This window comes from Pyrus communis, chromosome 7 (genome assembly GCF_041283825.1).
Source record: "Pyrus communis isolate YQ-2024b chromosome 7, ASM4128382v1, whole genome shotgun sequence".
Lineage (NCBI taxonomy): Eukaryota > Viridiplantae > Streptophyta > Magnoliopsida > Rosales > Rosaceae > Pyrus > Pyrus communis.
The window spans coordinates 9266395-9281718 of NC_142571.1; the positions used below are offsets into that span (position 1 = coordinate 9266395).

Consider the following 15324-nt stretch of genomic DNA (forward strand, 5'->3'; position numbering starts at 1 on the left):
AAACCCACGATTAATTAGTTAATTTATCTCGTTTAGTGATTACAAATAATTGAGACCCCTCTCCTCCAAGATTTGGCGGGAAAAAATTACGTTTATATGGACAAATGAGATGGACGAAACGATGTCGTTAGTTGCTACGCTCTACGGGTTCTTTTTGTTGATTAGTGTTTTTTACTGAATAATCTCTTGGCCGTGGCTTTGAACGGACATTTTGAGCTCTGGAAATTGTCGACGAGGTGGAGGTACGTGCTGAGCTCGTGACACGTTGACACGTTGGTGCCCATCAGGTACGGCGAGTCCTTGCTACTTAACCTGAGCTCCTTCCCAACCTCCGCGTACGACAACTGCGTGTCCTCCACCTTCTGGTGGATCCAGTTCTGGAACTCCACCGCCTTTCGGAACCCGCTGTAGCATGCCAAGTGGCGCCGTTCATTGTCGTCGACTACGAAACCAGGTACTTTAGTTATTACATCGTCGGAGTTCACAATGCGTAAAACTTTTGGGCCTTTCTTGTCCAGGTTCTGGCGGAAGTTACTGTTTCCTACACGTGGCCCGGCAAACGAAAAGACGGTGACTAGCGGCGACCGGTTAAACGTAGTTTTTATGTCGTAAGCTGCGAGCGTTGCAAGCGCGGCGCCGAGGCTGTGCCCGGTCAATGTTATGCTGAGAGGCTCGTTGCCGTAGGATTGAAGCAACCGCGCAATCTCTTGGCGTAACATTTGTTGCAAGCTCGGGATTAAGTCGGTTCCTGAAGTGTATAAGCTCAAAAATCCACTTTCGACCATTGGCTCACAGTTGTCCAGACCTGAGTTATTAGGGCTGGACGGAAGCTGGGTGAGAGTGGCTCGAAGATTTTCAAGCCACTCCAAGCACGTGGCGGTCCCTCTAAAGGCAATCACTACGTCCCGTCTTCCAAGCCTTGCAATTTCCTCCTTGTCTTGACAGACCGCCACGTAGCCAATCCAGCTGGACTGCGTTGCCACCCAGCTCGGCGCCTTTTCTATCCAGCTTGGAAGCTGGATTCCCGACGTGGCACGTAAATTTTTTGTAATCCGGTAGCCAGTTCCCGGAAGCCCGGATTTTTCAAACAATGAGGCTTTTGAGTACTTGCATGTTGCGTAAAAATTGGAATCTGGATCAAATTCAAACGCCTTGTATGCGGCATCGACAAACTGACCATACCGGATAATCTCACCCCGTAAATTGTCGTCTAGAGGGTCGAGAAGGTTTTCCCAGTTGTTGAAGCCTTGGTAATCCATCCAACTTTTGCGAACGGGTTGTTTACCGGCGGTGGGGTTGGTAGTTATGGGGGTGACAGGGGTGAGTGCTAGGGAGCTAATGTCAACTGGGTTTAGCAAGTGCTGCCAGTTGGGAAGGTTGTGAGTCAAGGTCATGTGTTTGGGGTTTAGAGTTGGTAATTGAGTGAGGGTGCATGAGGTGATTGTTGCCTTGTGTGAGAAGGGTCTGATAGAAAGCTTCATTGTGATCGGTTTGTGAGAAGTTCAGAGAGAGCTAGCTCTTCACTGAGTCTCTCACTTTGTAAGTGGGTGCCAATTTGTAGTTGCATTTCGAAGGAGCTAGGGATGGTCCTTTTATAATAACAAAAAGTAGAGCCTGTGTATGGAGAGAGAGAGAGAGAGACAGAGAGAGAGTTGGTATGACGAAGAGACATTAAAGAAGCTGAAAGTGTTTCACACTTGTACTTTAAAAGAGGAGAGAGAACTTCAACATATAGGTCCACTTTTGAGAGAAATTTTTCCACGGTCCAGCTCATTAGCTGACCTGAAGTTTCACCCATAATGACTTGACATCTGGACATATTTTTCACAGAACACGCCGTTTAATAATTAAAAAATATATATATATTGGAGTTTGGGCCCCACTAGTCTCTTCTTCATCTTTCCCTTCTTCAGGAAAGGCCTTTCATCACTACAGCACCGCCCTTCTCTCTTCCCCTCCATCTCTATGCACACCAGCAACCAAGCAATCTCCGACCAAAGCGTAACCACCACCTGCATCCGAACGTCCGCTACTACCACCACCAAGATCACCCACTCGATGTTGACGCCTTCCACCAAACAACCACATCATGCCCACCACTACGAACACCCACCCGAAACTCAAGTCTTTATCTCCCAATTGAAATATGAATTTGATACCATCTTCTTCTATAGTCTTTCCCAACTGAAATATGATTTTAAAAGAGATGGCATAATTTTGAAATTAATTGTTGAGTTATAATTTTGAATAATGTAAATGCAAAAATCTTGGATCCTTTCGTTGGAGATTGCTTGGTTGCCGGTGTGCATGGAGAAAGGGAGAGGAAGAGAGAAGGTTGGCCGGTGTTGAATTCATAAAAAGCCTTTCAGTTTCCCGAAGAAGGGAGATAGGTAGGAAGGAGTGGGTCCAAGCCCCAATATGTTTTTTTTTTTTTTTTTTTTTTTTTTTTTTATCTTTAAATGGTGGGTTGGTGTTAAAATATGTATAGGTGTCAATTTAAAGTTAGTGGAACTCCAAGTCAGCTAATGAACCCGGAACCTAGAAAAATTTCTCCACCTTTGAATTGGCGGGGAGCAATGAAAAGGTAAGGTACTTTATTAGAGAAAGGTAGGGAGATGAATGATATATATGTTGGTATATGAAATCTAACACAACGCGTTGGTTTGTCATGTAGTATTAGGATAAGACATAAGTATCTTACTCATTACATTTAAGTAGTTCATTTTTCCTATGTAAATTACAATTTTATTTGTGTGTAACATTTTCCTTTTGACTTTAATGAGTGTTGGCGGGTTTTTGTGTCGAAGGCTTTGATGGGCTTGTGTTGTAAAGAGATGAGCTAAAACCTTCACGTTCCCGTTTCTGAGTTAGCATGGACTAGGTCCAAAGCATCCCAAAGGAAAAGCGAGTTCTAGAGAATGCTTTGTTGTTCTTCCACTGTAGAAATGAAAAAGAATATGTTTGCCACAATACCTTTCTCTGTTATTGATAGAGGAATATAAACAGCAGTAATTTCTACAATTATGTTTAGAGACCTATAATCTAAATTAACAATACAAGACAGAAATCAACTAATAAAAGGGTTAATCAATTACATATTCGCACAGCTAATTATACCCCCAAATACATGGGATATCATTGACTTTCCAACTCTCCCCCTCAAGTTGGATATTGAATGTCAAAAACACCCAACTTGCGTAAGATTCCATTGAATGCAACTTCACCCCAAGGCTTTAGTAAATACATCTGCAAGTTGCTGAGATGATCCGGTGTGCTTAGTTACCATTGAACCATCCTGCACGTTGTCCCTAACAAAGTGACAATCTATCTCAATGTGTCGAGTGCATTCATGGAAGACAGGATTGGCGGCTATATGTAGGGCAACCTTATTATCACAATAAAGTGTAACACGTTTAAGATAAGGCAACTGTAAGGCAACCGTAATACTCGTAGCAAATCACGCAACCAAGATAATCCATAACATGTCCCTGCCATTGCGTTGTATTCCGCTTCTGCGAAGAAAAGTGAAACGGTCTTCTGCCTCTTTGTTCACCAAGAAATCGATGAATCTCCCAGAAAAATACAATAACTAGTTATCGAACGTCTTATAGTTGGACAACCAGCCCAGTCTGAGTCACAATAGGCCTGAAGTTTTAAATTACTTTGAGATGGAATGAAAGCCCTTGTCCAGGAGTATTGTTAAGGTATCTCAAAACGCGAAGCGCTGCCTCCATGTGAGGTTTTCTTGGCTCATGCAGAAACTGGCTAAGCACTGCATACATAATGTCGTGTCTAGTAATGGTTAAATAAATTAACCAGCATGCTAACCTTCTGTATTTTGCTGGATCAATAAGCAAATCGCCCTTATTAGATAACTTCAAATTTTGCTCCATAGGAAAAGTAGTTGGCGTGCTCAAGTAAGCCTCCATCTTTAAGTATTTCAAGGGCGTATTTTCGCTGAGAAATATTGATTCCCATCTTGGAACGAGACACCTCGATGCCCAATAAGTGTTTGAGGTCACCAAGATATGTGATTCGAAGACGAGAGTGAAGGAACTGCTTAAGATAAGTGATAGCAGCGACATTGTTTCTGGTGATCACTATGTCATCAACATTTATCAACAATGCAGGGAATGATGTTCCTTTCTTCCGTGTACGAGTATTTAGTATATTATTATAATATTCGTCGCTACGAATGCGTGGCAGAAGAGTAACAATATTTGGACCTAAAATAAAGTTTTTACGGGCTTTGAATTCAAAGGTATTTTCATAAATTCGACCCGTCTCCGGAGAACTTTATTGGTTGTTAAGAGTTAGTAGGAACCAGGGGGTATTTTCTTCTCCCTTCCTTTCCCTCCGCGCCTTTTTGGGGATGGGACTCTCACTCTCTCTTGGTTATTCCTCCACCGACACACAACACCAATACCACCATGATTTCAAAATCATCGACGAATCGAGTTTCTAAAATCACCATCATCTTCCTCTCGCAGCCACAGGTTCAACAATAGTTTCCGTTTCTTGAACTTCGAAGTTTGGACACCGTTGCACAAAGCTCCGTCACGGGGCTTTTTTCCTGGTGGAGATAAGGCTTAAAACCATTTTCTTTGTGTTCGTCTCGTCGTGTACATGAATTTTCATTTATGGATTGCATGGTTTGGTTGAGAATCGAGTGAGAATGAAGCCGGGAATATTCAGAGAATTTTTTGGCAAATTTTGCAGGATCCGATGAGTTTTCCGGTGGCTCGGGTCCTCTCCGACGGCTCAACTCAGCTCGCGTCAACGTTGACGGTTGAATTTTTTCGATTTTTGGCTGGGACCCCCAGATGTTATTTCAACGCGTTGAATCCAAATCCACACTCCGTTTCTTCAAATTTGATCATTTGAGCACCGTTCCATAATTGACCGCCATTTGAATTTATAATAGGCGGAGATTCCACCGTTTGATCGTTATGAAGAAACTCATAGATCGGAAATTTGATGTGCATATCTTTCAGAATGAGAATAATTAGGGTGATTGACTTTAATAGAAACCATTTTATTGAGGGTTGACTTAGGGCCAACATGTTCAAATAATTCTCGAATATTGACGTTTGTATCACTAGAGGTCTAACAAACTTAGTGGCCAAAATCTTCCCATTGTCACTCTTATTTAAGTGAGACATTTATTTCTGCTAGGTATGATATTCAAATGTTTAAGAAGTAAATGTTGAAAATTTTTCGTATGAAGGAACAACTACGATTGGCTTGAACCTTTTACAAGGTACGTAGACATTCTAACTTGAAAGTCTTAAGATTAAATAAACATTAAATATTTTATTAGTCTCGAAATTCAGAATAAGACATTATTGTGTCTCGGTCTAGATACAAACTTTACTAGATTTTTCATGTGGGTGTTGGAATTTTTTCTTGATGTGTAGCGGTTTCAAATATTAAGTGGGCTTAGGTAAATATGATTTTAGTTACGTTTATGGGGAAAATAGATTTTATGAATTAGAATTAGACCTTATAGTATATGATCGTATAATTCAGCTTATACGTGTATGACATATATACTCAACTTGTCTACAAACATGATATCCAACTTACACATGTATGATATATCCTCAACTTGTTTGCGAATATGATATCCAGTTTACGCGTATATGATATATATATATATATATATATATATATATTTAGCTTGTCTACGGGCATAGTATTCAACTTACACGTATATGGTTATATTATTCAGCTTGTCTACGAACATGGTATTCAACTTACATCTATATGGTTATATATTTAGCATGTCTACAGACTTGGTATTCAGTTTATACGTGTATGGTTATATATTCATACGAACATGGTATTCAGCTTACACGTATATGGTTATATTAATTATCCAGCTTGTCCATAATATAGACATGGTATTCAATTTACAAGTGTATGATATACTCTCATCTTGCCATTATGTCGAGATTACTTCGTAATGACATGGTTATATAATTATATTCTCATTTGACATTAGCTCGAGATTAGGCGATAATGATATAATTACATAATTATATTCTCAATTTGTGATTGCCTAAAGATTACTCGGCAATGACATGATTATATTATCCAGCTTCCGCTAGTTATGGTTAGTGGATAATATTGTATGCCATGCCACTGGTGAGTATCAGTTCTCTATATATGTATCTATTAGTTCTCAGTGCATACATGATTCAGTAGGCGTAGCAGTCCTCACATTTGGCGTTGAAGCCTCTTCCCAAAGCTCTAAGGGTGCGTTTGTTTGCCCTCACTAGCTATCACTGGACTAGACTGGACTAACACTTAGTCCAGTCTCGTGTTTGGTACTGGCAGGGACTAGTTTTAATGAGATTAGATGGGACTCGCAAGGACTAGGGACCTCGCTAGGAGGTCTTAGCGAGACCCCCCAAAATGCTTCGGACTACTAAGACCGTCTCTTACGTTCGCCTTCAACTGGTTTTGACGGAAACAAGTCCAAGAAATCCAAGTCTATCTGGAATTTCTACAAGTGAAGTCGGAACGGCCATGACAAAGACTTCGAAGAGGGTCATGTAGCCCCACAAGAAATCTAAGCGTTCCAACCCCAAGCCACCGTTGTCTTTCACTCCCCCAACTCCACAAACCCCGACTCCCCACCAGTTACCTCACCAAGCCTCTGAGAATTGCAAAAATCCCAAATCTGGGAATTGCAAAAATACCATATTTGGGAATTGCAAAACACCCAAAGAGAAGGGCAAGAGGTGGAAAGGGAAAGAAAAGGTTTGACAAAGCTTGAAATTGGGAGAAGAAAAAGGAAAGGGAGAGAGAGAGGACAGAGATGCAGAGTAGAGTTTAATTCGAGGGAAACGATGGGATACTGAAAGGAAAGATACATGGAGTGGAGAGAGGGTGAGTGAGAAAAAAAAAATTGTAGATTAATAATTGTAAAATATTAGTAAATATGAATTAAAATTTGAAAAACAATTGAATTTCAAAAAAAAAAGAAAAAAAAAAAGAAAAAGGTTCATGTCTTAGTCCGACACTGCACCAAACGCTTCACTAAGCTAATCCAGCTTAGTCTAGTCTAAGCCAGTCCAGCTTAGTCTAGTCTAAGCCAGTCCAGCTTAGTCCTTAAAGTTAGTCCAGTCCGAGACAGTCCGGTGCAACAAACGCACCCTAAGTCTCTAATACATTCTTACTATGTTATCTACTCAGCTTTACTAGTAAAACCCATGTTTTGACAATTATGCTCTGAACATATTACGAGGCATGTAATAGAAGGTTAGAGAACCATGAAGTGTGGCCCCTCGGGTTATGTGGATATAAATATCACTTGCATGTGTTTTAATTTGGGCTTATCCCTATTTTATGGGAAGTTCTGCTGAATTTTCGATAGATTATATTAGTTGATATTTTTAGTTATGACTTCATGTCTATAATGACTTTGTCGCCCATCTGAGTGATGGCCAGCACACCTCGATTTCGGTGCCTACTATATATCAGGTTGTGGTGTGTCATCCAAGCCCACGATGCCCTGCTTCCTTTCTTTGCTTACAAGAATGAGGTGTTAGGAAAATATCTACATTTAAGGACTCTAGCCTATAAGCAGTCTGGTTCATGAATGAGACGCCAACATTGCTTCGCAATTAAAGCTAGATTAAACTCCTGTAAGCTTCTACAACCCAACCCATCTTCTTGTTTTGGCAATCCCAGATATTCCTAACTCACCAATGCATTCTCCTTTTTCTCATTTCTTTAACCCCAAAAATTTTTTGCTAACATGGAATCCAAAATCTCTACAAATCGCTAACATGGAATCAAAATCTCTACAAACCGACAGTAGGAATTTGACCTGGTACCGCCTGAGCCACCTCTTTGATAAGAACTTATATGCCCGCTTGTGAAAGCAAATTTCGTAACCCTGAAGTTTCCTCATTAAGGGGGTGTAGTCAAATGAGGATTTTAAATGATTTTAAAAATACTTTAGAATCATGGTGTAGTCAACTAGGATTTTAAAAGATATTAAAAGAATCCATTCAAATACAGGGATAGTCAATTAAAGGATTTTAAAAGACTTTAGAATCTTGACGTAGTCAACTGAGATTTTAAAGGATTTTTATAAAGTCCATGCAAATCTATAGGTATTAAAAAATTCCTAGATTTTGAAGGATTTCTTTCAATAAGAGATTTTGTAGGATTTGAGAATGGATTATAAGCGTAACAAAATCCTACCTCCACCCCTAGGATTTCTTTTCAACCCCTTTGCTCTATCCCTCTCTCTCTCCATTCTGCAACTCGATCTTTCTTTCTCACTCTCTGTTTTCTTTCAGACATGGAACCTGCCAACCTGATTTCTTTTCACGTTCATCTGTCACTGTCCCAGATGCAAACTTGAATTTTTTGAATTGTACAATACTTTTTGAAATTTGTATTTCCTTTATTTTGGACTGTGTAATAGTATTTCTTGTAATGCTTTGATGGGAAGTGTTAATAGCTACTAGCAGTTCTTGTAATGATTATGTGTTCTATCTGAATGTGTTAATTTTTTACCATGTTAATTGAACTCTTGGAAATTACTACTAAGAATCTTATTGTCAATTCAAGCTTTCTGTTCTTTTTCGTGTAATCATGTTAGCGTAAGAGTGCTAGCATCTTCCAAAGCTTATTTATATTGGTAACTGTACTTAGACTGAATAACACATTATGAACTAATCAATTGTTGAGGAAAAAATGGTTAATTTTGAGACATTTGATTTAAGAAGCACTACTTGTTTTGATTAGTTAAGATTATTTTTCGTAAAGAAATCACAATTCAAATGATAAAGGGAAAGATAAGACATATTTGATTAGTTTATACTTCTATATCAATATACATATGCTTATGTCTTTTTTAGATTGTGCACTGAGAAAAGAATTTATGACATTTATGTTGTAGGAGTCAAAAAAGAAATCCTAAGAAATCCATAAAAGAAATCCATACAAATCCATAGAAATCCATAATAATCTGTCAAAATCCATATGGAATTGTAGAATCTATTAAAATCCTTTGAAATCTGTCACTCAAAAAAGTCCATTAAAATTATCTGAAATCCAAATTGACTACACCCCTTAAATTTTCTTTAACATATGTCAAAGCTTCTCGCTTTGACCTCCCCCAAATTGTCGGCATATCGAGATAATTCCCCGAGTCTTCAACCCTTGGCATCCCCAAAATTTCGCATAGTTCTTCACCAAGGCCATTAGAATTGTTTGCATTGAAATAAACGCTGAATTTCTGTAAATTCACCTTCTGTCCCAACACTGAACAATAGGCATTCAACAACTTGATAAAATTCTTGTAGTTCTGTTTGGACCCCAAAATTCCACCATCGACCCGAGTAATCGAGGCCGTTGAGTAAGCGTACTTCCACACTGTCGATGAATTTGTGAAGATAATTTTATTAATATTAAAAGATAACATTATGATTTTTATCATAATTATCTCTTAATAATGATTTATCTTGACATTTTCATGTGAAAATAATATATCTCCAAGCTAGCAAACAGGCGGCACAATTCAAGATAATTCAAGTTGATGTTGATGTGGATGTTTGGCATATAGGTGTGTGGTTGGATCAGTTTTTGGTTAACAGATATGCACGGCATCAGATAATGAAGCATGCAGAACAAGATGATATTATGAGGTCATTTGGAACTACTAATGGGATTGGATTCTGAACAGATTATTATCCATTTAAATATGGTGATAATTAAAAATGAATTTAATATTCATAGGGTCAGGATGCATGCGGCAGTTTTGGTAAAAGATGATGAGAGCCTAGGAAAGCTAGGTTTTTGGTGATGATGTGGTGATGTGATAAGCCTAGGATTTGATGGTGATGGAGTTATGATAGGAAGCCTAGGTAGGCTAGGTCTTTGGTCATGATGGGATAAACCTAGATGAGTTTTCATTTGAAAAGTCAGCCACACGGATCATATTTCATTCTGCATAGAGTTGCAGTGGGACTCCACAATTATCTAGTCGTGTCAAGCAAATATCAACACTATAAATACAGAGCTGCATCTTCAGTTTGATGACCTCCAATTCAACACACAATTGCCCTGCACAAAACCTCTCAAACCTCTTCAGATTTTTTTTAATTTTATTTTATTTTTCCCGCCAACACACCTTCAGTTTAGATAAATAACACTGTGAAGGCAACCGGCGAACATCTTCAGTTTGGATAAACAACGTTGTTGCTGTAAAATCAGCCATTCCCGAAGCACTTTCAGTTTGGATAAACAGCACTGCGTCGAGGCCGACTGGTTATCTATCCAAGTCTTGGTCGAGAAGGATTTTCGAATCCTTGTTGGCAGAGGTCATCTCATTAGCCTTCTCGGCGAAGTGAGGTGTTACCAGGTTACTACATTCGGCACCCTAAGAGCCGAATTTGATAATGAATTTCGCAGAACTAGCAGCCTTGTCTTCAGGCTTGAGAATCCAAAGGCCGAGATTTGTTCCTTCCTCGACCGCAATCGCAAGATCAAGAAGTCAGTAGCGCACTCAACGTAACATCAACAAATTTTACTCCTTGGCCGAGCTCGGCCGACGAGTTGGCACGCCTGACATTCAACTGAAGGACGTAGTTAGCTTATTAGTTACTCAGCCTGCGCGCCACGTAGGCTTTGTAATTTTTAGAGTCAACATTTTGGCACGCCCAGTGGGACACAGTGCTAAAACTACGAAGTTCATATGATATATTAAGATTCCAATCCGGCTCAACGTAGCCGATTGGACGAGCTCCTAGAGGAATTGAAAAAACACAATAAGGAACGAAAAAGATCTTTGGAAGTGGAAAAAATTCTTCGTTGCCATACAGAGATGCAAAAGTCATTCGCTTACATGTTGAGAATAAAAGCTCATGTTACTCTGCAAGAGCAATAGGTAAATGAAGACAGGGCTCGATTTAATACCTGGCTGGATGGAAAATATTTTCTTTACGTTTTCGACTACAAATTGATTCCATCTGAGGAATGGTTGGTTGAAAAGACCAGAGGGCAATTTTCCGCTCCGATCGTAATTAGACATCGGCCTAAGAAAATTGTTACTTTGGCCGAAGAACAAAGGCCACCTATTTTTTCGGTCGAGACTGAAAATATGGTCGGCCAAGAAGAAAAACCTAGGCCATCTATTTTTTCGATCGAGGCTGCAAGTGTGGTAAGAGAAAATGTTCAAGTTTCTGAGCCAAAATTTGACTCAGAAAATAATTCGTCAGAAAAGTGTTCCAATGACGAACAAGACCAATTCATGGTTTCAGTTGAACAAACCACGCCAATTGACATGGTTATTGGTGAGAAAGCTGATATAGAGAAATCCCATTTGGCTAAATTGTTTGAATTAAAAGCCGAAATTATGCCTGGGGGGCATAATAATTGTTCAACACATTCAATAGCCGAAAATGAAAAATTTTTCGCCAAGTTACAAATATTTGGAGAAAATCCTTTATTCGGCTTAAAGCGAAATCAATTTGAAAATGTTGATATCAAAAGATCTCGACTTGGAATGAAGCATCGATGGCCTCCTCCTTTTCATGGATCAGCCATTTTTATTCCTATATATTAGATTTCAATTTTTTATGTATTTTCTTATCCATCTGGCTGTTTGAGCCGATGCATAAGAAAGTAGGGGGCAACAAGCATCCTGACCACGGACTAAAAAAAAAAAATATATATATATATATATATATATAAAGTTAGCATACATCAGGATGCCATTACCAAGAAGGAAGGTAGTAGGCTTCAACCTATGAACGTGTGGTAACAGGTGGGGAGTCATGACCAGTTCCAAGTTATGTTAGAATATCATTGGTAAAGATTAAAGGTTTGTCGATACCAGTTCCAAGTCATGACAAGATGATGCGGCAATCTAGAAGATAATGTGTTCAGTTTAAAAATTGTTTCTAGCCGAGCCAATTTTGGACTTATAAGTCTATTTGGTAAAATCGGCGGTTATTGCCGAGAAAGATTATTCGCCACATGCTGCGTATAAGAAGATAAAAGCCGTGTTGTAATTTTTGGCAAGCCACTGATGGATTTCCTTAAAACTGAATGATGGTGGTTTTGATGGTGTTACTTCCGCCATGGTTCTCGAAGTCGGCTCATTTTTCTCGACCCCATATGGTTCACTCACTTTTATTAGTCCCTAACATATATACACACACACGCACATGCCGAGCTCGGCGAGGTATTATTAGCGAGTGCTGGTGCTCCACCATGGGGTCGTTCGACCTGCTAGTGCTCGACCATGGGGTCATTTGGCCTACCATGTATATATATATATATATATATATATATATATATACATACAGAGATGTTGCCGAGGGATATCCCGTGCGGCATCAAATCATTTGTTGATATTCAGGACAAGCCCCTCGAGATATGGTTCAGGCAATCCCGTCCTCTACCTATGGATACATATATATGTATGTATGTATGTATCTATATATATATATATATATATATATATGCCAATTGCATGGCCGACAAGTCTTATCAGGCAATGACATATATATATAGATACATATATATATATATATATGTATATATATGTATCTATATATATGTATCTATATATATATCCAGAGTACCAGTAGAAGCAGTGGGCAAGAGTCCTCGAGACTTTGGCCTCATTTGGTTTTTCTTCCACGTGAGCTAGCCTTCTCATTCGGTGATGTAGTGATTCGGTGGAATTTTTCCAGGAACCTTGCTTCAAATACAAGTCCATCTGGGGACTCTTTAACAGCATCACATGTTATTCTTTGGTTGAGAAAGAATTTATGACTAGAGCAAATGGTCTTTGTTGCAAAACAAATGATAAGAGAAAATTCGGCTGGGATCCCTCTAATGGAGATTTGGCCGAATAAAAGAAAATTTGGCGAGCTCAGCAAGAAGCATTATGGGGCGTTTTTGTTGGGCGAAGTCGATTTGTCACAATTCGGCCCAGGCAGGCTGAGCTACCCCCCAGTTCTTCTCGACCTCGACACAATTTACCCTCAACTCTCCAAATTTTTCTCGACCTCGGCAGCCGAGAGTTGTGGCATTTCTCTCCGTTTTTGCTCTCTGCTATCCACTGCAGTTTTTCTGCCATCACAAATGGGCTGCTGAAAACAAATGGTATCCATCCAAACCAAAGGCCACGGAATGAGCCAGAGGATTCTCCTGGTTGGATTTTCCACCTTAACAGTGATGTGGACAGGTGGTTGCAGATTTTTTCAACAAAAATGGTTTTACCATTTTCTTTTTTGGTACAAGTGAAAAGTTAGTAGGAGTTGTCTAGTTGTCTTCGGTGATGAGACGTTGGTAGTAATTCAAATTCAAGAGCAGCGAGGACGCCTATTGATACTCGACCAACTGCCGACTCCCCTTGTGCTCTCCGTTATCACTGGGGGTGAAAGAAACGGCAGTCTTGGCTCATTTTGCTTAAAGAATGAAACATCAACCAATATGCCGCAGCAAATTCGAGAGTTCATTGCCTTTACAAGCCATTTTGGGTGCTATTTGAAGGATTCGTTTGGCGAAGTTGTTCTTGGCTGAGTTATGTTTGTACTCGGTGAACAAATATTATTTGCGTGGTTGGTGGGTATGAAGTTTTGACCAAGGTCATTGGCTAAAAGATTTATATACAAATTCCGATCAGCTTATGTGGAGCTTTTGTATAACTTAGATCAACGAACTTGTTCTTCTCACCTCAGGCAGGTTCAAGGACGTTATCAATTCGGCAGAAGTACTCAGTAGTGGCCAAGTTCAACTGCAAAATGCTTAGTTTCCTTAACCATTCGGCTTACGAGCCGAAACTCCAGAAAACTGGAGGGCAATGTTTGGACCCAAAATTGCACTATCGGCCCGAGTAACGAGGCCGTTGAGTAAGTGTACTTTCACACTGTCGATGAATTCGTGAAGATAATTTTATTAATATTAAAAGATAACATTATGATTTTTATCATAATTATCTTTTAATAATGATTTATCTTGACATTTTCATGCGAAAAATAATATATCTCCAAGCTAGAAAACAGGCGGCACAATTCAAGATAATTCAAGTTGATGTGGATGTTTCGCATATGGGTGTGTGGTTGGATCAGTTTTTGGTTAACAGATATGCACGACATCAGATAATGAAGCATGCAGAATAGGATGATATTATGAGGTCACTTGGAACTACTAATGGGATTGGATTCTGAACAGATTATTATCCATTTAAATATGGTGATAATTAAAAATGAATTTAATATTCATAGGGTCAGGATGCATGCGGCAGTTTTGGTAAAAGATGATGAGAGCCTAGGAAAGCTAGGTTTTTGGTGATGATGTGGTGATGTGATAAGCCTAGGATTTGATGGTGATGGAGTTATGATAGGAAGCCTAGGTAGGCTAGGTCTTTGGTCATGATGGGATAAACCTAGATGAGTTTTCATTTGAAAAGTCAGCCACACGGATCATATTTCATTCTGCAAGTTAGAGTTGCAGTCGGACTCCACAATTATCTAGCCATGTCAAGCAAATATCAACAGTATAAATATAGAGCTGCATCTTCAGTTTGAGGACCTCCAATTCAACACACAATTGCCCTGAGCAAAACCTCTCAAACCTCTTGAGATTTTATTTTATTTTATTTTCTTCTTCCCGTCGACACACCTTCAATTTGGATAAACAGCACTGTGAAGGCAACCGGCGAACATCTTCAGTTTGGATAAACAGCGCTGATCCCGTAGAATCAGCTGTTCCCAAAGCACCTTCAGTTTGGATAAACAACACTACATCGAGGCCGACTGGTTATCTATCCAAGTCTCGGTCGAGAAGGATTTTCGAATCCATGTTGGCAGAGATCATCTCATTAGCCTTCTCGGCGAAGTGAGGTGTTACCAGGTTACTACATTCGGCACCCTGAGAGCCGAATTTGATATTGAACTTCGCAGAACTAGCAGCCTTGTCTTCAGGCTCGAGAATCCAAAGGCCGAGATTTGTTCATTCTTTGGCCGCAATCGCAAGATCAAGAAGTCAGCAGCGTACTCAACACAACATCAACAAATTTTACTCCTCGGCGAAGCTCGGTTGACGAGTTGGCACGCCCCGCATTCAACCGAATGACGTAGTTAGCTTATTAGTTACTCGGCCTGCGCGCCATGTAGGCTTTGTAATTTTTAGGGTCAACAAGTTCTATTGAGTAGCTTGTAAGAAAATGAAAGTGACATCTACAAAAAGCAAGGGAGTTGATTTGAATTCCTTGGACATAATCCATCTCAATGGTTTTATGAATCAACGAAGATAAAAATTCGCTAACTAGTAAGAATAGATATGATT

At 39.5% G+C, this 15324-nt stretch overlaps 1 pseudogene; it reads right to left on the bottom strand.

The window, feature by feature from the left end:
• Window positions 1-161: 161 nt before the first annotated feature.
• LOC137733341 (phospholipase A(1) DAD1, chloroplastic pseudogene) lies at window positions 162-1405 on the bottom strand (annotated as a pseudogene).
• Between the last annotated feature and the right edge of the window lie 13919 nt (window positions 1406-15324).